General features: G+C 39.5%; 1 protein-coding gene across 3 annotated transcripts in view; it reads right to left on the minus strand.

Moving 5' to 3' along the window:
- Positions 1-25749, minus strand: part of SYT1 (synaptotagmin 1) — a 738111-nt gene that overhangs the window by 541663 nt on the left and 170699 nt on the right. For 2 of the 3 annotated variants that reach the window (XM_040343935.1, XM_040343939.1), the window contains exon 3: positions 22053-22109. The gene's annotated coding sequence lies outside the window, so the exon portion shown is untranslated. The remainder of the gene's footprint in view (positions 1-22052; positions 22110-25749) is intronic. The other variant, XM_040343936.1, reaches the window with a different exon arrangement.

A 25749-nucleotide genomic window follows, 5' to 3' on the forward strand; every position in this document is an offset into this window, starting at 1 on the left:
CCCCATCAGACTATTCAATGTACAGAGTGCAGGGAACATAGGGTAAATTGGTGCTATCTGAATCTAACCCTCTGAATCATTGGCATATCAGGACAGTTTCGCACTGGCATTTAAAGCCTATACATGATCCCTTCAGCTACACACAGCAACAGATTTGACATCAAGCGCCTTACCTACAAGAAATGTTACCCACTAGGGATGTCTTTTCTTTATATTACTAATATGTGTGTTATGCATAGAACATTTAGGGGTAGATCCAGAAAGAAATACATCGGCGCAGCGTATCAGAGATACACTACGCTGCCGTACCTTACCTGGCGGAATTTCGAATCCTCAGCGATTTCGCGCCCTAAGTTACGGCGGCGTAGTGTATTTCTGGCGGCGGAATTCAAATCGGTGAGTAGGGGGCGGGTTTCATTTAAATGAAGCGCGTCCCCGCGCCGAATGAACTGCGCATGCTCTGTTTCTAAATTTCCCGCCGTGCATTGCGCTAAATGACGTCGCTAGGACGTAATTTTTTTAACTTAGACGTGAGTTACGTCCATCCCGATTCACGGATGACTTACGCAAAAAAAAAAAAAAATTCAAATTTCGACGCGGGAACGACAGCCATACTTAACATGGCAAGTCTATCTATACGCCGCAAAATACCAGCTTTAACTATACGCCAGAAAAAGACGACTATGCGACGGCCGTGCGTACGTTCGTGGATCATCGTAAATCGCTAATTTGCATACCCAACGCGGAAAACGACGAGAACTCCACCCAGCGGGCGCCGAAGTATTGCATCTAAGATCCGAAGGCGTACGAAGCCGTACGCCTGTCGGATCGAACTCAGATGCCGTCGTATCTTGGTTTGAGGATTCAAACTAAAGATACGACGCGGGTAATTTGAAAGTACGCCGGCGTATCAGTAGATACGCCAGCGTACTTCGTCTGTGGATCTGCCCCTCAGAAGTCAAGAATTAAACAGAATTAGCTACAGCTATGTCACTGTACTATATTTGTTTCTATTTGTCTGTCTTTCTGACTGATTGATTGACACATTCATCCATACATTTCTGCTACATGCACTGGGTGTTAGCTTACTCTTCTACCAGTACCTTTTACTCTTTTTTTATGCTTTCTGAGAAAAAAGCATACATAAAATTGCACAAGAGAGACTTGAATAAAGGCAAAATAGAAAACTGTGAAATATGTTCAATTAACCGGGTGGTATACTGGATTTAAATTCCAATCAGATAGGTGGTCTCAGCGGGGGGCATCGCTAGTTTAAAAAAAAAAAATTAGATAAGCACCTGAATGACCACAACATACAGGGATATACAAGTCAATACTGACTTATAATCACACACATAGGTTGGTGTCATTTTTCAACCTCACCTGCTATGCAACTATATAAAGATACAACTTCAAAAAACAGGTTACATGCTTTGAGTGGCACAGGAGGACTCCCATAAACAATAAATTTGCACAGTCTGCAGCCAAAGCTCCAGCAGAACTTGGTTTCCCCATATTTCAACACTATTATAAAGATAGAAGGTTACACCAACTAATGACCTAGAACAATACTCTATCAGCTGGGTGGAAATATAAAAAAAAAAATATTTACCCGTCTCCACTAAAACACCTCCCACAGTACAATCAATATAATACCAACTAAACTTAAAGACCTATCACCTTTTATTATGCCAAGCGAGTCCAAATTATAAAAAGAAGGTAGGCAAGTGCAGTTGTTCCAGAGCTTAGTAAACAAGGTAAAACTTCACTTTGCAAAGAATACCCAAGTTCAAGGAAAATAAAAATAAAAAAAATAAAAAAAATATTGTTTTGCTTACACATGATTGGATGATGGAAGTCAGCAAAGCTTCTGCTTATTTACTAAGCTCTGGGGCAACTGCTCTTGCAACTGCTCTTGCAGAGTGCCACTGCATTTTGCTAAGTGCACAGTCTATTTCCCTTTAGTAAATCTACCACCTATGGCTGTTATGTTTTCCCCCCTTTATAGTGAGAGTCTGTTTTAACCAAAAGCCCCCTCCCTCCTATTGGTCCTTTTGAGTCTTCTGGTCATAGATCAGCGTCTATGCAGTGTGTTATAGTACTAAAAAAAATATTTGCGAATTTGCTCATAAACTTGCAACAGGAGCAGATCTGCACCACGGGGGCCTCAGCCTGTGCATAGCTACAGACAACAAGAATAAGGTGTAGTGCAAACATGAAGTCCACGCTGGGTGCACAGCGGGCCCACATACTGTTACTGAGAGTGAGATAGCAGTGACCCCTTATACATTTGTAGCATGTATAAATATATAAGGGGTTCATATAGTAAACTTGGTGTTGAGTTATTCACTTTACAGTCAACACAAAAGACAAGAGGGCACTCTTTACGTCTAGAGGAAAAGAGATTTCATCTCCGAATACAGAAATGTTTCTTCACAGTAAGAGCTGTGAAAATGTGGAATAGACTCCCTGCAGAGGTGGTTCTGGCCAGCTCAGTAGATTGCTTTAAGAAAGGCCTGTATTCTTTCCTAAATGTACATAATATAACTGGGTACTAACATTTATAGGTAAAGTTGATCTGGGGGAAATCCGATTGCCTCTCGGGGGATCAAGAAGGATTTTTTTTCCCCTGCTGTAGCAAATTGGATCATGCTCTTCTGGGGTTTGTTGCCTTCCTCTGGATAAACTGTGGCTATAGAATTGGGTATATGGGACTTGTGAATAACCTGACTAACTATGATATGCTGGACAGGTGGAGAGGGCAAGGGCTCTGTGTGTCTCTCCTAATTGCAATAAAAGTAACTGTAGTACATATAGAGAGTTTTTTTCCAGTTGACTTGTCTGTTCCAGTCAAGGTACCCCATGCGTAATGTAGTGACCCCATCTACAGTGTAGCCCAGAAGAACCCACCCCAGGGTAGGTATCTCATGTGAGTAATGAGGAGGAAAACATAGGTGTGACGGTAAACTCACCCCATTACACCTGCTCCTGCTAACAAGCCTGCCGACTGAATGAAAAAACTAAACATGTATATCCAACTTATGTACCAAAGGTTGCTTAACCACTTAAGGACCCCTTCACGCCGATATACATCTGCAGAATCGCACGGCTGGGCACAATCACATACCTGTACGTGTCTCTTTAAGCCCAGCCGTGGGGTCGCGAGTGCGCCGCCGGCAGGCTTGCGACCTGGTCCGAAGCTCCGTGACCATGCCCGCGGGACCCGCGGACCCGATCTCTGCCGGTGTCCCACGATCGGTCACCGGAGCTGAAGAACGGGGAGAGGTGTGTGTAAATACACCTTCCCCGTTCTTCATTGTGGCAGTGGCAGTGATTGTCTCTTCCCTGATATAGGGAAAGACGATCACTGACGTCATACCTGTAATATAATATAACCTGTAATATAACATACATGAAAATTAAGCACCAAACCAGCTACTGGCAAGGTTTGTGTCTGTAACAAATACCATTCAAGGTCCAGCTCAGTTCTAGTCCATTCACATTGTGTTCACTTAAAGTGGATGTAAACCCAATTTTTTTTAAAAAAAAAATTGATATTACAATGTACAGTATAAGATTTCCTATTTGCTGTGCCCAGTCTTGTCACACATAGTTAATCCAGCTCTGAGAAATCCTCTTTTATTGTTCAGTGAAATAAAACGGACTTACAGAGAAAAACCTTAGTCTGTTCCGCCCCCTTGCTGTGAGTGACAGGTTATTTACATATCTCATGCACTAGCCTGGAGACAGGCATTATTTTTTAATTCCCATCCCTACTCCTTTTCTGAAGTAATGTGGTTTTCTGGATTTTGACTGGATGTTAGTGATCATAGCAGAATTTAGTGTAAGGGGTGAAAAGGGGGCGGGGAGTCTACTGACATCACTACTCCACCCACTGAGCTCCAGACAACAGACCCACCCACAGAATCTGCAGTTGTTCAGTTCTTATAACAGACAGAGGGGAGACATTTGACAGGTAAGGATACATGCAGGAGGCATGTTTATCCTTATAGATCAGCACTATGGCAGTAGTTTAGAAAGGATGAGAGTGGCTTTACATCCACTTTAAGCTCTAATTAAGCATGGAATATCTGAACCCCCAAAATGTTATGGCTACTCTGTCCATCTGACTTTTATTGAAATAAAGTTGTATATCTGGACCTCCTCATTGCAGTGGTATGGTGCTTCAATTTCCATGCAGTTCAGAGCAGGTTGCTCAAGAAGGATACTGAGGGCAGTGGTGTTTAGAGAGGTATAAACTATTATTAGCATAGTACTCTAAAAGTGCACTTATTTTAAATGGAATCATGAATAACATTTCAAGGACAATGGGCGAGACCATTAAAGAAAGATACATTATTTTTGATCAGAATTGCACATCAGGAAAATTGTGATCAATAATATGGTTTTCCAAGACCAGTTTTTTTAGAAGAAATATTTTTATTGAGGCAACATGGTAGTTTAACAGAATTGAAATGGTTTAACATAGTACCTCATGGAATGTGATAATTAACACATCTTTTATGTTGATACTGAAGACAAAGAAAGCAAAAAAAATGCCTTTGAAGCTGGCATGGCAAAGAAAGCATTTCTGTATCAAGGATACATAAGTTTGCCTGGAATGAAAGGTCATAAATTACAAGAAAATTCAGACAAGCAATTTCAAAGCAATAGACTTCCTACTGAGAACATTCTCCCCCCTCTGCCCCTCCCAAAAAAATGAAGACAACAAAATGCTTACTTTGTGAAACCCACAGAAAATAGCAGAAATGTGTGCAGAAGCAATTTAATACTTAAAATTCACCAGAAACAATTCTTACAGCCTAACTAGATAGAAAGCAGTTACATGGCAAGCAAGATAGAAGGTTTGTAGTTAGAGTGTGAATCAAATAAAAAAAAAATAGATGAGTCAGAGAATTTAAAATATTCAGATTCTCCTGAATATATGAATGCAGTCTTGTCCAGTCTGCAGGGAATCATACATCTGACAAATTATGAGTGTCTGGATCCCTAAAATGCATGATTCTCAGCAGCTTAGACATATTGGCACGCATATATTCAAGATGATAAAAAAAAGCAATGAATTGACTATTCTAGTGAGCCAATCATGCCTATATATGATTAACGTTATGATAATCATATCCTAAAATGTAGTATTATATTATATGTGACTAGTGTTGGTGAAAACCTTATTCAGAAAGATACGGAAATATGATTTTGTTTTTATCCACTTAAAAAATCCCCGTTATTAAAGTGTACAGAATGCCACAAGATAAAATGATAGGCAAAAGTATATATGAAGCTTTTAGTGTATTCGTAAAGTCAAGTGTTGTTATATTGGATAATTACTTTTACATACAGTGTACCTGCTTTCAAAGTGTCAGGCCCCGTACTCACGACCAAACATGTCTGCTGAAACTGGTCCGCGGACCAGTTTCAGCAGACATGTTTGGCCGTGTGTAGGCATGAGCGGACCATTTTCGGGCGGATCGGACAACCTGTCCCCCCCGACATGTACGGTCGTCTGTACAGACCTACCGTACATGTCCGGCCGCCCGCCATCCCTCGCATGCGTCGAATGACTTCGACGCATGCGTGGAAGCATATTAAAGGCAGGCCGCCCACGTCGCCGCATCATTGTCGCGGCGACACCGCGTCATCGACGTGGCGACACCGCGGACACGCCCCGCGTATTGTTTATGCGCGGACTTCTGTTCGATGGTGTGTACAGCCATCGAACAGAAGTCCCCGGGCAGACATGTCCGATGAAAACGGTCCGCGGACCGGTTTCATCGGACATGTCTTCTCGTGAGTACAAGGCCTTACTGGGAGGTGATGTTATGGATGGCTCTTCTTTTTTTGAGAATAACTCTGAGAAGAAAAGAGCAGCTATAAAGATAATAAATAAATCAGTGCTGCAGCTGAATAGCATACCTGCTAAGCAAATGATGGTAAACAAGAAAGCAAAGTAACATATAAGTATAACAGTAAAACATACCATATGCAAAACAAATACAATAAAAAAAAAAAAAACTATTACCAGGTCTTGTGTATACTGAATTAACCAGTTCTGGACCAGCTGCCGCAGTTATACTGCAGCAGGTTGGTACCGCTGGGCGAAGCATCATAGCTGTACGTTGGGCGCACGCGCCCCCTAGGCGGCAGCGACAATCGGATTCGCTTCAGAACCGATCAGTCTCCAGGCCCAGGCCAAAGATTTCTGGCCTGGACCTGGTGAATGAAATGCTTCCCCTGCCTGTGTAAGTGTAAACACAGGTAGGGGAAGTGATGTCATCTCTCCCTGTGGAAGTCTTTTCGTTCCAGAGAGAGGAAGTGAACCAACACTACACTGACACCAGTACACATATCTACACTTGTCACCCCCTGATCACCCCCCAGTTAATCCCTTTACCACCTGTCAGTGTGTCACCCAGTGCAGTGTTCATTATTTTTTATCACTGTACTGTGTGACTCCAGCACTGTAGAAGGTGATTTCACCACCACAGTTAAAAAAAAAGCATATATGACGAAGCATGGGGGCAGGGGTGGAGGAGCAATTTGCTCCTAACATTAGGGGTGGATTGCCCCCATGCTTCGGCATATATTTTTTTAGGCACAGATCGCATTAATTTATTTTTACTATGTTTTATTGTATTTGTTTTGCAGGTATGGTATGTCTTACTGTTATACTTACATGTTACTTTGCTTTCTTGTTTACCATCATTTGCTTAGCAGGTATGCTATTTAGCTGCAGCACTGATTTATTTATTTTGACAGCAACAGCGTTTACTCCCACGATATGTAAATCAGTGACGCCAGTGCTGTAGGAGGTGATTTAACCACGACAAAAAAAATGGTGCATGTATGCCCATCATTAAAGTGGGTGGATGAAGGGCAGTATTATAATGGTGGCCATTAGATCAATCTCTTTTTTTTGTTCAGCCCACAGGCTGCATGAAAAAAAAGTATATTACAATGTATGCCCAACAAGGACCAGCAACGTACTGGTATGTTGTTGGACTTTGAGTGGTTATATTTTTTTTGCACAAAGTTGTCACTAAATTATATATTGCTCAAACATGCCGTAGGCATATGTGAAATTACACCCCAAAATACATTCTGATGCTTCTCCTGAGTACAGGGCTACCACATGTGTGAGACTTTTTGGGAGCCTAGCCGTGTACAGGAAACCAATAACCGCCTTCAGGCTTTCTAAGGGCGTAAAATGGTGGCTTTACTTCCTCACTTCCTATCACAGTTTCGGAGGCTATGAAATGTCAAGAAAGCACAAAACCCCCAAATGACTCCATTTTGGAAAGAAGACACTTCAAGCTATTTTATGAGAGGCATGTTGAGAGGCAAAATACTCACAATACATTGGGGTGTCTACTTTACAAAATGGGGTCATTTGGGGGGTTTTGTGCTATCTGGACATTTCAGGGCCTCTGTAACTATCATAGGTAGTGAGGAGTACAATCATCATTTTAAGCCCTTGGCAAGCCTGGTTTTCAGGGTCTTGTACACGGTTAGGCTCCCACATGTGTTATCCCCATACTCAGGAGAAGCAGCAGAATGTATTTTGGGGTATAATTCGACATATGCCCATGGCATGTTTGAGCAATATATCATTTAGTGACAACTTTTGGCAAAACAATTAATACATTCATTATCCCACTACTTGTGGCATCATATTAAATATTCCAAGTGCTCAACATGCCTCTCAGAAAATAGCTTGGGGTGTCTACTTTCCAAAATTGGGTCATTTGGGGAGGTTTTGTGCTATATTGGCATTTTATGGCCTTCGAAACTGTGATGGGTACTGAGGAGTAAATTAAAACATTTACGGCCTTAGAAATCCTGAAGGCGACGCTTGGTTTTCGGGGTCCTGTACGCAGCTAGGCTCCCAAAAAGCTCCCAAAAAGTCTCACACATGTGGTATCTCCATACTCAGGAGTAGCAGCAGAATGTATTTTGGGGTGTAATTCCACATATAACCATGGCATGTGTCAGCAATATATCAACTTTGTGTAATTTTTTATTTTTATTTTTGTAATTTTTTAATCACGTGGAACAAAAAAATTAAATATTCAATGGGCTCAACATGCCTCTCAGAAATTTCCTTGGGGTGTGTACTTTCTAAAATGGGGTCATTGGGGGGGGGGGGGGTTGTACTGCCCTGCCATTTTAACCTTAAGAAATTAGATAGGCAGTCAAACTAAAAGCTGCGTAAATTTCAGAAAATATACCCTAGTTTGTAGACGCTATAAAACTTTTGTGCAAACCAATAAATATACGCTTATTGACTTTTTTTTTTTTTACCAAAGACATGTGGCTGAATACATTTTGGTCTAAATGTATGACTAAAATTGAGTTTATTGGATTTTTCTTATAACAAACATAGAAAATATAATTTTTTTCAAGATTTTTGCACTTTTTCCCCATTATATTGCAAAAAAATAAAATCGCAGAGGCAATCAAATACCATCAAAAGAAAGCTGTATTTGTGGGAAAAAAAGGACGCAAATTTTGTTTGGCTACTACAATGCATGACTGCACAATTACCAGTTATAGCAGCGCAGTGCCAAATTGTAAAAAGTGCTCTGGTCATTGAGCAGCCTAATCTTCCGGGGCTGAAGTGGTTAAATGCAGCATTCAACATAATAAAGCTAATTTACCAACGATACAGCGCTCACTTGCTTAGCAAAAAAAGAAAGAAAAAAAATGTTGCATTTGATTAGTAAATAGGGTGAAACAGTGCTCACTTTCAGTATTAAAACATATGCCAGTGAAATCAGTAAAATCAGGTTTTTTGTTTACACATGATTGGATGAATAAAATTAACACAGCTTCACCTTATTTACAAAGTATGGAGAACATTCACTTTGCTCAGTGAACAGTTTTTGCTAGTTAGTCATTCAACTGGACTTGTTCTATAATGCTAAAGATGTTTACGCAGCATGTAGACGTTGAAAGGCTGGGGTATGTTCCTGACACTCATTATAACTGAAGAAGTGATTTGGATATACCGCAAAAAAAAAATCTTCAATATCACAGAACAAGGCCAGTTCAACGTAATATAAGTAAAAGGCAAACCCCTTTTTCAGTTTTTAACCACTTAAGCCCCGGACCAATATGCTGCCTAAAGACCCAAGGGGTTTTTACAGTTCGGGACTGCGTCGCTGTAACAGACAATTGTGTGGTCGTGCGACGTGGCTCCCAAACAAAATTGGCGTCCTTTTTTTCCCACAAATAGAGCTTTCTTTTGGTGGTATTTGATCACCTCTGCGGTTTTTATTTTTTGCGCTATAAACAAAAATAGAGCGACAATTTTGAAACAAAAATTTTTTTTTTACTTTTTGCTATAATAAATATCCCCCAAAAACATATATAAAACATTTTTTTCCCACAGTTTAGGCCGATACGTATTCTTCTACCTATTTTTGGTAAAAACAATCACAATAATCGTTTATCGGTTGGTTTGCGCAAAATTTATAGCGTTTACAAAATAGGGGATAGTTTTATTGCATTTTTTTTCTTTTTTTTTTTACTACTAATGGCGGCGATCAGCGAGTTTTTTCATGACTGCGACATTATGGCAGACACTTCGGACAATTTTGACACATTTTTGGGACAATTGTCATTTTCACAGCAAAAAATGCATTTAAATTGCATTCTTTATTGTGAAAATGACAGTTGTAGTTTGGGAGTTAAACACAGGGGGCGCTGTAACATTTAGGGTTCAGTGTGTGTGTGTTTACAACAGTAGGGGGGTGTGGCTGTAGGATTGACATCATCGATCGAGTCTCCCCTATAAAAGGGATCACTCGATCGATGCGCCGCCATAGTGAAGCACGGGGAAGCCGTGTTTACACACGGCTCTCCCCGTTCTTCAGCTCCGGGGAGCGACCGCGACGGAGCGGCTATAAACGAATAGCCGCGCCGTCGTCCCGGATCGCTCCCCGAGGCTTGCCGACCGCCGCATGTACCGGGGGGGTCCCGATCGGACCCCCCTCCCGCGTCAAGCAGAGGACGTATAGGTACGTTGATGTGCCTGTCCATGCCATTCTGCTGGCGTATATTTACAAGAGGAGGTCGGCAAGTGGATAAAAGAATGGACAGGCATTAGAATACCTGTCAGGTTTTTATTGCTATCTGTGCCCTTGTTAAAGGGATTTGCCCCTCTGTTTTTGTCCTATTTTCGTTATCAGAAAGAAAATTCTGTATTTTGGATTGTCACCAGAACAGTAATAAATTTACAATGGGAACACTAGTTCTGGTGACCCTGGTGACAAGCAGAGATCTCCCTCATGTTGAAGAGATTTCCTCTCACTTCCTGTTTTATCTATGGGCCAGGAACTGAAAGGAAAGCTCCCCAATGGGACGTAAATGGCATCAAAATTGCCATGGATTATGGCTCGCCCATGATTTAATACATGCTTTTAGATGCAGAGTTTGCAGGGTGCTTTGCAGGGGTCTGTTGCACCTGCCAAGTGCCTAACATAACAAAAAAAAAAAAACAGAAGAAAACAAACAAAGAATCTGATTGAACCCTTTAATTTGTCATTAGAATTTGTCTCTTTACTATGTTTACCTCCAGCAGCTTTCTGAAACGGTGCTGGACAAAGCTGGCTTCTTTGTCTCCCCTGCATATATGTATACCCTTATGCATTAATGCACTGTACACCACAAATACAAAACCCCTGTAAAGTCACTTGAGAAACTGCACTATATATATATATATATATATAATATATAAATATATATATATATATATATATATATATATATATATATATATATATATATATATATATATATATATATATATATATATAAAACAAAAAATACAAAGAGTACACTTAAATATGTGCATTTCTAATACAAGATAAATGTGTGCATTAAACATAAGCACTAATTAAACAAGGACATTACATTCACATGTTGATAAACCAATGTCTGTGTCTTGGGAATAATTTCTTTCATTGTCTTAAGCTCCAAAACTTTGGGTAATTACAGTTTTGTGCGAAAATGAAGACCCCAACTGCATATTTTACCACAAGTAACAAACAAGGCTCTACAGGAATACAGGAATAGAAAATCCTAATTTAATTTGCAAACTGTAATCTTAGCAGTGCCCTATTTCAGTGCAACCTCATTTATTTCACTTGAAAGCTCGTAGTTCTTGGTTTCATGAGGAACTGTGGCAAATGAGTAATGGTGATTTAGTGTTCAATAAACCCATAAAAAGAAGGTTTACAACAATAGAGGCAGCAATATAATATTTTTCTAAATACAGAAAAGCAATTGAATTTAGCCGATTGTCTAACAGGATTACAATGCTTAATTCCCTGAAACTGGCTTTTAACCTTTTGCAGTATTAAGTTAATATGTAATGTTAGGTACAATTAAATAGCAAATTAAGATTCCATAATTTGTATCAGGATATACTGCCTGCAATAGCCACATACAGAAGGGTCCTTTATATGGCATGGAGTGATAGCCTAAATACTTTAACTCACAGCAAAAAAAAAAAAAAATGAGGTATGCTATACATAGCCCTAAAATAATGTTTTTATTGTGTCAACTATGAATGAATTAATAGTTTAGCACTAGTTTTACAGAGCAGAGTCTGCTCACATTCCATTTTTTGTTCACGCACATATAATTGCTGGACTTACACTGAGGTTAGAATCCTAAAGCCCTGTACACACGATCGGTCCATCCGATGAAAACGGTCTGATGAACCGTTTTCATTGTGTTAACCCATGAAGCTGACTGATGGTCAGTCATGCCTACACGCCATCGGTTAAAAAAACGATCGTGTCAGAACGCGGTGACGTAAAACACAACAACGTGCTGAAAAAAACGAAGTTCAATGCTTCCAAGCATGCGTCGACTTGATTCTGAGCATGCGTGGATTTTTAACCGATGGACGTGCCTACAGACAATCGTTTTTTTTCTATCGGTTAGGTATTAATCGGTTAAATTTAAAACAAGATTGCTTTTTTTTTTAACCTATGGATAAATAACCGATGGGGCCCACACACGATCGGTTTGGTCCGATGAAAACGGTCCATCAGACCGCTCTCATCGGTTTGACCGATCCTGTGTACGCGGCACAAGTGTATTTATGACATATTTCGGCAGCAGCAGGAGGTGTTACATACATTCCCAGCTACTACAGTAAAACTGACAAACCAACTGTCAGTCATATGGAAGCAATCCAGTGGCTGAACAGCTTATGGAACACTTCCACAGATGTGTGTGACCTGCCTCAACATTTTTTTCAGGATCTTATGTCCCACCTGCGAGCCCAGGACCTCCGTGGTAGGTGGCAAAGGGTAGAGGGGACGATAATGATTGAACATAAATTTGCGGATATCCACTAGCTCAAATGAAAATGTAAGTGACTTGCATTATATCACTAATGAATTTGACTGTCACTTTCCTCTGCCTCTGTGGCAGGTAAAGAATCTATTAGAGTGCAATCTATACCCCATTAGCATCAGTGAAAGGCAGGTAAGACATCAGAGGTAACATAGATGCCTCATTAACGTGAACATATCTAAATATATTGCTATGGATGCATGATATAATGGCTACAGCAGCTGAGGGAGCCCAGTGTTTATCCTCCAAATATATATTTGGACATTTGGTATGCATAGCTGTTCCAGAAGGGACTACGTATGAGTACTAATAACTTTACTTGAAAATATATTTTTTTGGAGCAAATATTCAGTATGTATATCGAACTTTGGAGATCTATGACAAAGAACAAAGATGTTAACCACAGTTATGAGAGGACTTTTGAGACTCTCATAGTAAGTTCTTGGATCATGTATTCCACAGTTGAAAACATCCAGTGTAACCATTATTTCAGAATGCCTATTTGGAATTTCTGATAATCTTGAATTATGTGCTATATTAGGACCATCATTGGATTATATTAACTGCTTCCAGACCGCACGCCATCGATTGGCGGCAGCAGAATGGCTCCCCTGCGCAAATCACAGTAGCTGCACGGCAGCCGCTTTAAGGGAAGTAGGGGGCACGTGCATGTGCCTGGCAGCTATGATGTCCGTCGGTGAACTCGTGATCGCTCCTGACAGAGCAGGAATGGGGATGTGTGTGTGTAAACACACACATCCTGTCAGGGGAGAGAAGACAGATCGCGTCTTCCTAGTATATAGGAACACCGATCAGTCTCCTTCCCTAATCAGTCCCATCCCTCCTACAGTTAGAACACACACGGAACACATTTAACCCCTTGATCTCCCCCTAGTATAAACCCCTTCCCTGCCAGTGACATTTATACAGTAATAAGTGGCTATTTAAAGCACTAATTGCTATATAAAAAAAGAGAAAGACCCCTAGAGCTGGACTTTGAGGGCACTACCACACAAACAATAAAGAATGGTAAAGTATTGTTAAACATTTATTAGAAAACATATACATATTGAACATATTAGGACATAAAGGACATAAATTTTGTTTGGGTACAAGGTTGCAAACCGCGCAATTGTCAGTTAAAGTGACATAGTGCCATATCTCAAAAAATGGCCCGGTCAGAAAGGGGGCAAATCCTTCTGGGGCTGAAGGGATTAATACCCACCCACTATTGTTTTGAAAGCCAAATCTGCAATCTGTATTGATCAGTGTAATGATTAAAAATGACAGTGTTTTCTTGGGTGTATGACAATTTATTGTTAAATATTTGGTGGTGCTCCAGACGATGACACCATATACTGTACATTCACACTGAATCCAATTTTATATTCCCAGGTCTGCAAACTTTATTAATACCTAATGCAATATACTGTATATAAAATATGGATTTATGATCTTGGTACATAAAAATGTCTGTGCAGTTTTTGATGCTCCACTAGATTTACTGACAGTACTGTCATATATTAAAATATAGAAGAACCTTTAATATGTTGGGGATGTGAGATGGATGGGGATTTAACGAGGATAGGTAAACCTTGATGTCTTGATATTTTGTACAATAAATGCCCATTTTGAATGGACATGGCTTGCGGTGGTGTTTGTTTATAGTATAATCATTTTATGAACATTATATAGTAGCAGACCATTGCGGTATTTATACAGTAAATCCCCTTTTTTTCGAATTTGCCTATGTAATGTTCCTGGAGATTCTGAACAGGTGATGGATTTGTAGGCATCAGGCTAGGTATTTTACCATTTTAAAGCTTGACATGATTGGTATTAAATTTACTCATCGTGGCATTATCTTTTATATTTTACCAAAATAATGTATCATGTTTGATGCAAATCGAAGACAGCATTTCAGGAGAAAATCCCCATACCAACTGTTAAGCATGTTTGTGGAAATATAGAAGTTTGGAGTAGTTTTGCTGCTTCAGGACCTGGGAAGCTTGCACTAATAAAGTATGCCAAATACAAACAATGTTGAAGCTGAACTGGAAAGTGATCTTCCAACATAATAATAATCCAAAGCACACCAATGGAAAGGGTTGTGGACTGACCTAGTCAACGCCCTGATATGAATCACATTGAACTGTTGTGGGGTGATTTAAAAGTACAGGTCAAGCAGAAAAAAAAAAACATGTTGCAACTGAAAGAATTTTGCATGGAGGAGTGGTCTTACTTTTTCTAAATGACTGCTTATCTATTATCTATTTTTGTTAAATAAATGATTGGAAATGCACATGTTCTTTGTGTTTTTATTCATTTATATCACCTTTATCTGTAGGCACTGTTTCAGTAAAGATCTAAAGATCTAAAGTTAAAAATAGTAAGATGTTGGAATGTACTTTTTTATATGACTTTTGGCCTGTTGAGCTAGTGCTCTTAGATCCCCCTTCTCCTTGCTAAAAATACAATCTGAAAAAACAAACAAACAAGGTTCTGTTCTTTGAAACCTTCAAATCTGCATATGTGGTTTTAAAGCGGCTGATTAATGAGTTTCACTAGGCAATAGAAAACTCTCCACTTACTTCTAAAGTGGGCTGTTCAGTGATTTACATCTCAAAGCTCATTAACTTGTACAGGAGTGCTGTGGGCTGTGTGAAGTGGAGCCCAAATTTAAAATCAGCTGCACAAAGACAGACTCGTTGTCTGAAAAATGTATATAGTGGAAAGCCTTCTTTAGAGTACCCATCTCACAGATAATGATATTCACATAGGGGTATAGGAGTTTCCTCACCTGATAAAGTGTCTGTTCTGACACACAAGTGGCAAGCAGCAAGCAAGCTTGTAATCCATGAGCTAACTCAATGACCGCGCCAGCCAAACCGATACTGGCTGGAAAAAGCGCCCAGAGGCGATTCAGTTCGCATGCGTTGCGCTATACAAGTCATTCATTCATTCATTCATTCATTTAACTCCTGACCTCAGTTCCAGTTCCTAGACCCAAAGCATAGGTCAGATCAAGCTGTCATGAAAGTGAGGCCCTGGGAATTCACCCAACAGTTATTAGGATGAAGCCTAATATTGAGTCTCAGAATAGATCACCACTCCTTTCTTAGTAAATATAAATACATTATAAAAACTGCAGCCAGACTGCTTGTCTGGGAAGCATATTACTTGTAGGCTGTAAAGCATCAAACACCCCCAACATAAGTAAGTACAAGGAATCAAAATTACCTCTTGAATTTTATGTTAACTACATAATTGTAATTCTCCACACAGTTTACAGATGATATTTTATCCCTCTGAATTTTGATAAACCTGTCATGACGTCTACCATGTATTGTGAATGAAATTGTGGGCATGTATAAAAAGTAGGTATTCTGACTATAACCAAACATTTACTGCAGATGAATCTTCCTAGTGCATGTGTTTTACATAACAGGGATTGATCCACCATCATTTTCAATGAAATATTTAATTTTATTTCCCAATCAGCATTACAAAAAGTTGCACCATCATTCTATTCCTTAGCAAGATTCATAAATGATTCCTAATGAGTAGAGTTGAGCAGACACCTGGATGTTCGGGTTCGGACCCAAACCCGAACTTTAAAAAAAAAGTTTGGGTTCGGGAACCCGAACTCCGAACCCCATTGAAGTCAATGGGACACAGACTTTTAGTAAAAGAAAAATGCGCGGAGGTCCCCCCAAATTCAATAACCAGACCCTTTAGGTCTTGTATGGATGTTAAGGGGAACCCCGCCGTCAATTTAAAAAAAAAATGACGTAGGGTTCCCCCTAAATATCCATAACCAGACCCTTCAGGTCTGGTGTGGATTTTTAGGGGAACTCCACCCCAAATGTAAAAAAAAATGGCGTGGAGTTCCCCCTAAAATCCACACCAGACCCCTTATCCGAGCACGTTGACCTGGCCGGCCGCAGAAAAGAGGGGGGACAGAGTGCGCCCCCCCTCTCCTGAACCGCACCAGGCCACATGCCCTCAACATTGGGAGGGTGCTTTGGAGTGCCCCCCAAAGCACCTTGTCCCCATGTTGATGGGGACAAGGGTCTCATCCCCACAACCCTTGCCCGGTGGTTGTGGGGGTATGCGGGCAGGGGGCTTATCAGAATCTGGAAGACCCCTTTAACAAAGGGGTCCCCCAGATCCTGCCCCCCCTGTGTGAAATGGTAATGGGGTACACTGTACCCCTACCATTTCACAAAGGAAGTGTAAATAGTAGTTTTCAGAAAAAAACACACACACACCGTAGAACAAATTACTTTATTAATTAAACCAAATAAAAATCCAGCGGTGAAAATAGACGATCGATGCTGCTCGCTGCTCCATCGTTGTCTCTATCCAGCGTCGGGTGATCTCTCCAGCGACGGGTGATGTCTCCAGCGATTGGTCCAGCAATGAGAACATCCATCCATTCAGAGCACAGCTCAGCGAATGACGCGCCGATGCTTTGACGTTTCTTTTATAGGGGAGGCGGGCCACGCGTCACGTGACGTTCCTTGACAAGCCTAACAAGAACTCGACGAGGAAAACGATGTGTTTTCGCCTGCCGAGTTCCTCGGTCGTGTGTACGAGGCCTACGCATTGTGTAAACTGTTTGTAGCTTCAGCTGCATACAGTACACAGTGCTTGGTTCTGGCTGTGAGACAGAGTTCCCATCTCATACCTAGAACAATGCAAAGTGCACATGCACAGCGGCCATAGGCAGCTTTGTAATCTGTGAATGAATACAAAGCTTCCTCTGACTGGCCTAGTCAAAAGGGTGGGCTGATGACATCACACTCTCGGACTCTGAAAATCAGAGGAAGCTTTGTATTCATTCACAGAAGTCTCTGTCTCACAGCCAGAACCCAGAACTGTGTACTGTATGTAGTTGAAGCTACATGCGGTACAGGATATTGTTTGTTTGGACCAGCTTAGTCTTAACAAACAAAGTAAAGGGACAGGGAACATAGACATTTTTTTTTTTTTGCTATAGGGCCTCTCTATTGACAATATCCTGTCTATCTGTTAAAAATCATGATTTCCACTACCATGAACTTCAATGGGGTTTGATGTCTTGTTCAGGTTTCATGGACTTCCTGTTAGATTAACAAATCCCCATTAATTGAACCCGGGAATATTTGCTCAATAAATAATTAATTTTAAATAATTTATATTTCTAGAGCATTTTTTATCCCAAGGACTCAAAGCATTTTTATCGGTTGTTGGGGCAGATGGTGAGGCAACCATCTTGGATGCTCTCAGTAGATTATCATTATACATCCTAATTTTGTTCATTCTCTCTTTACACACATATACCACAGAGATGGCAATGGCACTTCCTGGATTTAAACAGACCTAGTTGTTGAACTAATCTGGTTGTTATCTTGATATGAAGGCTTTAAGCATCCAGAACATTTAGTAACCTATATTTCCCAACATACTATAGAGCCCCAGTGCCCAACTTGCAGCTCAAGGGTTGTATGCAGTCTCTTAGGTCCCTTTTGAGCAGCCTGTAAGCCCTGGAGCCAGTAATTAGGGTTTTCCCTGTCAAGGCTCTCACTCAGGCCTGATCAGAGCATGACTTGGAGCAGTATGAGGAGATGCATTCTTAGACTGTGGCTTTACATCATGTGACCTGTGGGAACACCTTGCATCACTTTGCAATGGGTCCTGAACTACTAAAATGTTAGGTATTTAACACCATACTTACAATATATAAACTGATGCATGGTACTACAGCACCCACCCTGATATAACTGACATAACTGTGCTTCCAGCCCCGCAGCTACTATGGAAAAACTATGCATTATACCGGGTTCAGCTATTTCAATGATTTATTTATTCCATTTCCATTTTCTTATTTTGCTTTGCTGTCTATTCTTTTTTTTTTTTTTTTTTTAATAATGGATCCAGCTGTGGGAAACAGCCAGTGACAGCAATTCCTAAGGGAACTATAGGGATCCCAAATGTGAGTAATGCATTGTAAAGAATCAGTAATGGCAATGATCTCCAGAACTTAATTTCCTGACTGTCTCCTGTTGCATGTCCCATATCTACAACTAAACCTGTACCAATATCTGCAGTCACTGACCAACTGCTGTGGCATTCCTGCAGTCTCTGACCATCTTCTGTAGAATTACATATACTTAATAATATGTATGGTCATTTTTTTGTATGTCAGCATCCATATGTAAGGCTCCCTATATGTAGTAAGGTTGCCACTACTGCTATAGAATGTATTGTCAGTATCAATTGTCAGTTCATTTTATTTATTCAGTATTTAACTTTTCTTGCTGATTAACAATAAATAATAATTTTTTGGAAACCTGTGAGTGTTTGTTCATTCTCAGAACAGCCAGCACTTGGATTTAATCAGCATGCCCAGCTTCAGTTGGCTCTTTGTGCTCATATTCATTTTCCTTGCTGAGTCATCTGGCAGTAAGCTTATACGAATAGAGTTATTAAGCCAGAACTTATCAATCATGCAATGAAGCACATTGTCTTTTGTTGGCAATTTATGTCAGCTGCAGACCCGTGTACTACTTGCGCTGTACTGCTAACTTGCTTTTGATGGATGCTTGCTTTTATTTCAGGACACCTAGGAGGTATGAAGTGTTCTCATGTAAACACAATGCTTATTTCTACATAGCTTTATGCTAGGTTTACATAAAACATTATACAGACATTGAAAAAAATCTGAACAGCTGAATAAATATGGGCAACTAATTGTGATCAGTGCTTTAACAAGTATTTACAGTGGTGATGAATATGACCACTAGCTATCTTTGATCTTTTTTATTTCTGCCTGATAAAGAAGAATTCTACTTTGCATAATGCCATCATTGCAATGATTTGGATGGCTGCTCAAACAGAAAGGGTGGACAATGGTTGCAATTGATATGATTTAACAGAGCAGTAATTAAAGCTAGTCAAAAAAAGTGTTCCCTGCCTCTGTGATCGCAAGGGATAGTTCAAACTTGGGTGATGTTAGGCCACACCTTATCAGTCATAGAGACAAATACGTTGCCTTTTGACCTCTAACTAACCACTGGTTCTGCTGCTATGCGAACCACAACTAACCACAGGAAACAGCATAATGACATGTTTAACTTATTCCTTTCCAATAACTACAGACAGACAACCTAATGAAATAAAGAATATTTACAAATACATATAGGAAAAAGATGATAAACAACAGGTATAAGAAAATGTAGAAGTATTTTTTCTGATTTAGCACCAGGTCAGTCAGTAGCACCACATGTCAGTAGACGCAAAGCTATGAAAAGAAACTATTATAATAGCGGGTAAACCTTTAAAAACAACTGACAAATTAATAATGAATTATATTTAAGTGTTTCCTAAGTATTAAATAAGTAGTTACCCAAAAATCAATCTATCTATCCATCCATTCATCCATGTAGGTATTCTAGCATGGCTCTTGAGGGAGCCAGAGAGATGGACAGGGGTGAAGTTAGATCCCCTTGTAGTCTGGCCAAAAAGAGTGGGTGGGTTTCCTGGTGACAACACATATCAGGTTTTTGGTCAGGGCTGAGATCCTTGGTGCCTGAAATGATTGGGCAATGCTGTTGGTAAGGAGAGAAAGAGCTTTGCTGATATTGTACTTAATGTGCCTGCCAGTCAAGATCTTCTGTTTTACTTGTGCCTTTACTCGGTCTCTTGAGATCCCTGTTGCATTGCCTTTTTTGCTGAATGCCATTTTCCCACAATATACATTGATTACATATATTTGTTCAGAAAATATTAGTTAAATAACCTTTTTATTGTTATTTTGCACAAAGCAATACCATGAATTAAATATGTAGTTAGATAAAATTCTGGTCATGCAAGCATGGTTTTTAGTTACTCTAGTATGAAGTGCTCTAAAGAGGAATAGATAATACTATCAATGTAAGATATTCCCTCAGTATTTTAAATTTATAAGTAATTATTTTAAAGTCTTTGATGTGTCATTTGGTCCTTGATCTCAAATACATGACCCTCCCCCCCATGCAAATGATTAAAGGAACAGATGCACTTAAAGTAGAACTACAAAACCATGAAATTACCTAGAGCAAAATTCTAAGTTAATCCAATCGCTCATGTTAATCCATGCACTAAATATATTCAAGGTTTTTAGCTACATGAAGACATCTTCAAGAAAGTTGAAATTAAATCAAGGTTTGAAAATATGCTTTAAAGCAAGAGATAACATTAAATAATTGTGCGAAAGTTACAACATCCATGAATTTTAAAACCACCTATAGCATTGGCATTTATTAGATGGAACAACATATTGCAGATTTGAGGAAGGATTAGCTAGCAGTTATGAAAAACTAATGAGGGCAGGGTAATTAGTAATAAGCTATAATTGATGACTGTTGTCTACATGTACCGAGAGAAAGCTGATGATGAATTCTGAATCATGATGAATGCTAAAGGCAATAATCTTCAAAGGACAAAGTGTTGTGGAATGAGGAAAGTGCATACAGGATGTTTTATATTCCTTAGACATGACTCCTCTCACTTACCTTATCTATTATATTATTTTACCTTTTATTCCTAGCCAGTTTAGTTGAAAAACACTCAACAAAATACTTTAGACTACAGATTCCAAACACTTCTGTCATTGCAAGAAGAGTATCTAGACCAGGGATATGCAATTAGCGGACCTCCAGCTGTTGCAAAACTACAAGTCCCATCATGCCTCTGGGTGTCATGCTTGTGGCTGTCAGAGTCTTGCTATGCTCGATGGGACTTGTAGTTCTGCAACAGCTGGAGATCCGCTAATTGCATATCCCTGATCTAGATAGTGGGCTGACATGAAGTCCAGTTGGCCAATGCCTCACTGTTAATTTGACATTTTTGTCACAAGGTGAGGCAGAGATGCCAACTGGATGCTCAGGCAGTCCGCCAATCACCTCCTCGGTCACAGAGGTACAGCACAAAATGCTGGAGTAACAATGATACACTGGTTGAATACACTCTGTGGAATCTCTGTGCAAGATATAGGTTCTTGGAGACTTTTTGTAATGAAAGAAGCACAGGCACCATGTGGACCTAAAGCCCCTCTTTAATTTAGCACTGTTCTAATACAAATAGTCTTACAAATGTATTATGTTGCTGCTATATACTGCTTGTAAATAAAAAAGGTATGCATATGCAGATTCCACTTCCTTATTATCTTACTCTCACTGCAACTACTATCCAAGGCGATCTGTAACTATGCAACAATTGAATGATATGACCTATCAACACAAATTTTCATTTGTTTTTCTACTCATCTATGGGCTGCTTAAATCAATTGACTCTCTGACATTTCAAATGATAAATAATACCTATAATGACTACAGTGATCTTTTGCCTAGACTAATCTACTTGGACCCAGTGTTTTCTTTTATAATGGCAAGGAAAATGTCCATTTCGCGTTGGCTTTTTTTTTTTTTATTAAGTACAAGGATTGCTGGACCAGCATGTCAGGTTAATAAATCACCCTCCTACTTAGATGTACAGGCATGAAATATGTACAATCTATGATCCAGACATAGTTGTGCGAGTCAATATACAGAAATGTTTACATACAGAAACATGAAAATTAAGTAGTAAAAAAAAAATCCACATTAATTTTATATCTTACAAACAGCATGATATATACTTACAGGAATAGAGACGCTTGGATTTCTCCAGCTAGCAGCAGCTGCAAGTTCCCTTTCTTCCTAAAAACAAAAATAATTTATTAATGTTGTTGTCACAATATGGTATGAGATAATCACTATTATTTCCATCACACCAGTTGTCCAAAAACATTAACGTATGAAAAAAATGTATTCATATTATCCTGTGCCAAAGCACCACATAAATGTCAACATTATAAAGGTTACAGATATCCCTAATGAATTTTAAGCTTCCATTTTGTGACTTGTGTTTGGAAAGGCAATCTTTGTCATGAATAAATTCAATGCTGGATCAAGGACAACAGGACCGTACTTGGGAAAAAAATAATTATGCACCAACTGTCACAAGCTACTTGTTAACTTGGCTGATGACTTTGATTAGTGCTTACAATACGGTAAAAATTGATAACGGAGTCTTGTTTTCATCTTTGGCTTGTTTGGAGCATAGCCTGGTTGTAAATTACAGGGCTAAAAGAAAACATCAAACAGGTGCTTAAAATGTGCAATGAATAAAATCACAAGCAGCACATTCTGGAACAGATCAAAAAGATGCAACAAGGTTTCCCTTTAGAGCATACCAAGCAAATTGGTTCTTAAGTGTGAATGAGCCTAATCTGACCATCTAGCGATACAGAGAGAGAAGAAAGACAGGCTATTTGTAGACAGCTTTACAGGGCATTAGTTGCACAACTTACTTACTGATTGCTTATATATTCTGTAGCATGATTTTTTCAAGGAAGTAAAAACAAGCTCTGAAAAAGAGTTGTAACCATGATTTCGAGTGTTTGTTCATTTAATGACTTTACCTATTTGTTTGTTTTTCAGCTAAGCAATAAAATTTTTTTTTTCTGCTACACAAAATTACCTTGACATTTTGCGTTACTATTTTGCAGAGACACCATATACCTATATAATTTCTTGTCCAGTATGACCACTAGGCTACTCCTATAAGTGAACTTAACCTACATCTGTAATGACAGTAACATGGAGGCTGCCATTGCTGACCAACTACTGAAAATCATAATTTCCTGTCTTTTTTACTTCAATTCTTCAGAGTCACAGATCCAGAACATCCATACACTAAACGAAAGTCAAAATATATTAAGACAGTAGCTGACTATGTATTGAAATGAGAGCATTAGCATGACAGTAAAAAGAGCAGTGACAGGTTTACTTTAAAAATTGGTATTCTCCTTAGAATGCTTTTTTAGCTGAATGTTTAAATGAAAAAAAAAATTCGAACATGCTCTATTTTTTTACAACATTTTTAATGTTGTCATTTTTCGGGTTGTAAAAAATGGCCGTGTGTGGTCTTTAACGACGTGAAAAAACCTTGAATGCTCAGAAGCAAGTTATGAGATGGGAGCGCTCTTTCTGGTAAAACTGCCATTCGTAATGGAGTAAGCACATTCATCACGCTATAACAGACAGAAAAGCGCAAATTGTCTTTTACTAACACAAAATCAGCTAAAACAGCCCAAAGGGTGGCGTCATCCGAATGTAACTTTCCCTTTATGGTGCCATTGTACGTGTTGTACGTCACCGTGCTTTGCTAGAGCATTTTTTTTCACGATCGTGTGTAGGCAAGGCCGTTTTAATGATCGGGTGGAAAAAAATTTGAGAGCCTGAAAAACTTTGTTTTTTACAACCTGAAAAATGACCGTGTGTACGCAGCATAAGACTCCCTATAACTGTCTTTTCACTTTTTTTTCTAAAGCTGTCCATGCACTAATTAAAATTCAGTCAGTTAAGCAGGGACCAGCTGAATGTAAGTGTGTGTGGCCATCTTCGATCAACAGAAGTTGATCATTTGATCAGATATGTTGGCAAATTTTCCTCAGCAGCTGCAGCCAATCAGCCATATCTGCAGATCAGTGTACTCTGAGGCCCCGTACACACGACCAGTTTCCTCGGCAGAATTCAGCTTCCGACCGAGTTTCTGGCTGAATTCTGCCGAGGAAACTGGCCGTGTGTACACTTTCGGCCGAGGAAGCCGACGAGGACCTCGGCGAGGAAATAGAGAACATGTTCTCTATTTCCTCGTTGTTCTATGGGAGCTCTCCTCCCGCCGAGGTCCTCGGCGGCTTCAGGGCTGAACTGGCCGAGGAACTCGACGTGTTTGGCACGTCGAGTTCCTCGGCCGTGTGTACGAGGCCTGACACCAGTGGGTGCTGCTGTCCGAATACAATGTCCTGATTTTGGGATTTCCTCTATTCACCATATCTGTGTGAGTGGAGGAATCTGTTCCTTTTTTTTCCATTCAGTCTGATGGCTGAATAAAAAAAATACAGTGTATGGCCAGCTTTAGGCTGGTTTATGCCAGAATGCATGTACCTGCAATTCCTGTGCATTTCCCTGCAGTATGATTTTCAGTCTTTTAATCTGAACGAGCTGAAATTGCATCAGACTGCACAAAAAGTAGTGCACGCACACATTTTGATCTGGTGCCCGCAAATGCACTGCATTTGTGATCTGTGTTTGAGGTGTCAATAACTATTTATTGGCACTCGCAGCAGACTGCAAAAGCAGTGTGTTTTGAATGTAGTGTGGAAAACCCACATAGAATTTGCCTTTCCTGCACCATTTTCTGGTGTGAATTGGCCCTAAAGCCTCGTACACATGATTGGATTTTCCAACGGGAATTGTCTGATGACAGACTGTTGGCCTAAAATCCGACCATTTGTACTCTCCATCAAACAATTGTTGTCAGACTTTCCGCCGACAAATGCTGGATGGTAGGCTTATAAATTTTCCATGAACAACGGTCTGTTGTCAAATTTTCCTTTCGTGTGTACACAAGTCCGTCAGAAAAAAAGTCCAAAGTACAGTACTCAAGAGCTGAAATTTCACGTAGTACGTCACTACGTTTGTTTTTTTTGGCCGAAAATTGTGTGCCGTTTGTATGCAAGACAAGTTCATGGCCAACGCCCTTCAGACAAAAGTTTGACGGTTTGTCTGATCGTGTGTACAGGGCTTTAGTCAATGCCATTTGAGTAAAACAGAGTGCTTCCTATGACTTATTAATTTGTGTATGTAATTTGAACTCTGACAATTCAATTATTTTCTATTCACAACACAGGCTATTTTCAGGACAGTAAGAAAGTCAATAAAAATAATGAAAAGCAATCTAAAACTCTACTTGCTGGTTGTTAGTGGTAAATATGAAATATTTCCATGCAATATTTTATATGTATCTGATTAAAGTAAATATATTTTGCCATGAAAATAAAGATATACTGTATATAATATTATACATAAACACTATTAACTCCTTTTAAAACATAAGTAACTCCTAGTTTCCTTGTTTCTGGTTATAGCATGACAAGCAGGTGCTGGATGCAGCATTTGTTGTAATGTAATACATTAGTACTATACACATATGCATGTACTGTATGTTGGTGGATTACCTTACAAGAAAACATTCCAAATGTTGGCAATTACTATTTTAATACATTTGCAATGAACAAACATGTTGAGATCTTTAGCATTTTTTACAATTTATAGGTAACTTGTTGCCTTTTTGCCCATCAAAATTAAATTGTCCAGACATTCACCCAATAAGTGCTAAAATATCAAGATTTACCAAAGCTGTAGAAATGTTCAGTAGTTCATCTATTATTGGATGTACACTACTGACTAGGTGGATTAGGCCCAACTGTAGGCTTAAAAGAGAGTCTGAGGT

This window comes from Rana temporaria, chromosome 3 (assembly GCF_905171775.1).
Source record: "Rana temporaria chromosome 3, aRanTem1.1, whole genome shotgun sequence".
Classification (NCBI taxonomy): Eukaryota; Metazoa; Chordata; class Amphibia; order Anura; family Ranidae; genus Rana; species Rana temporaria.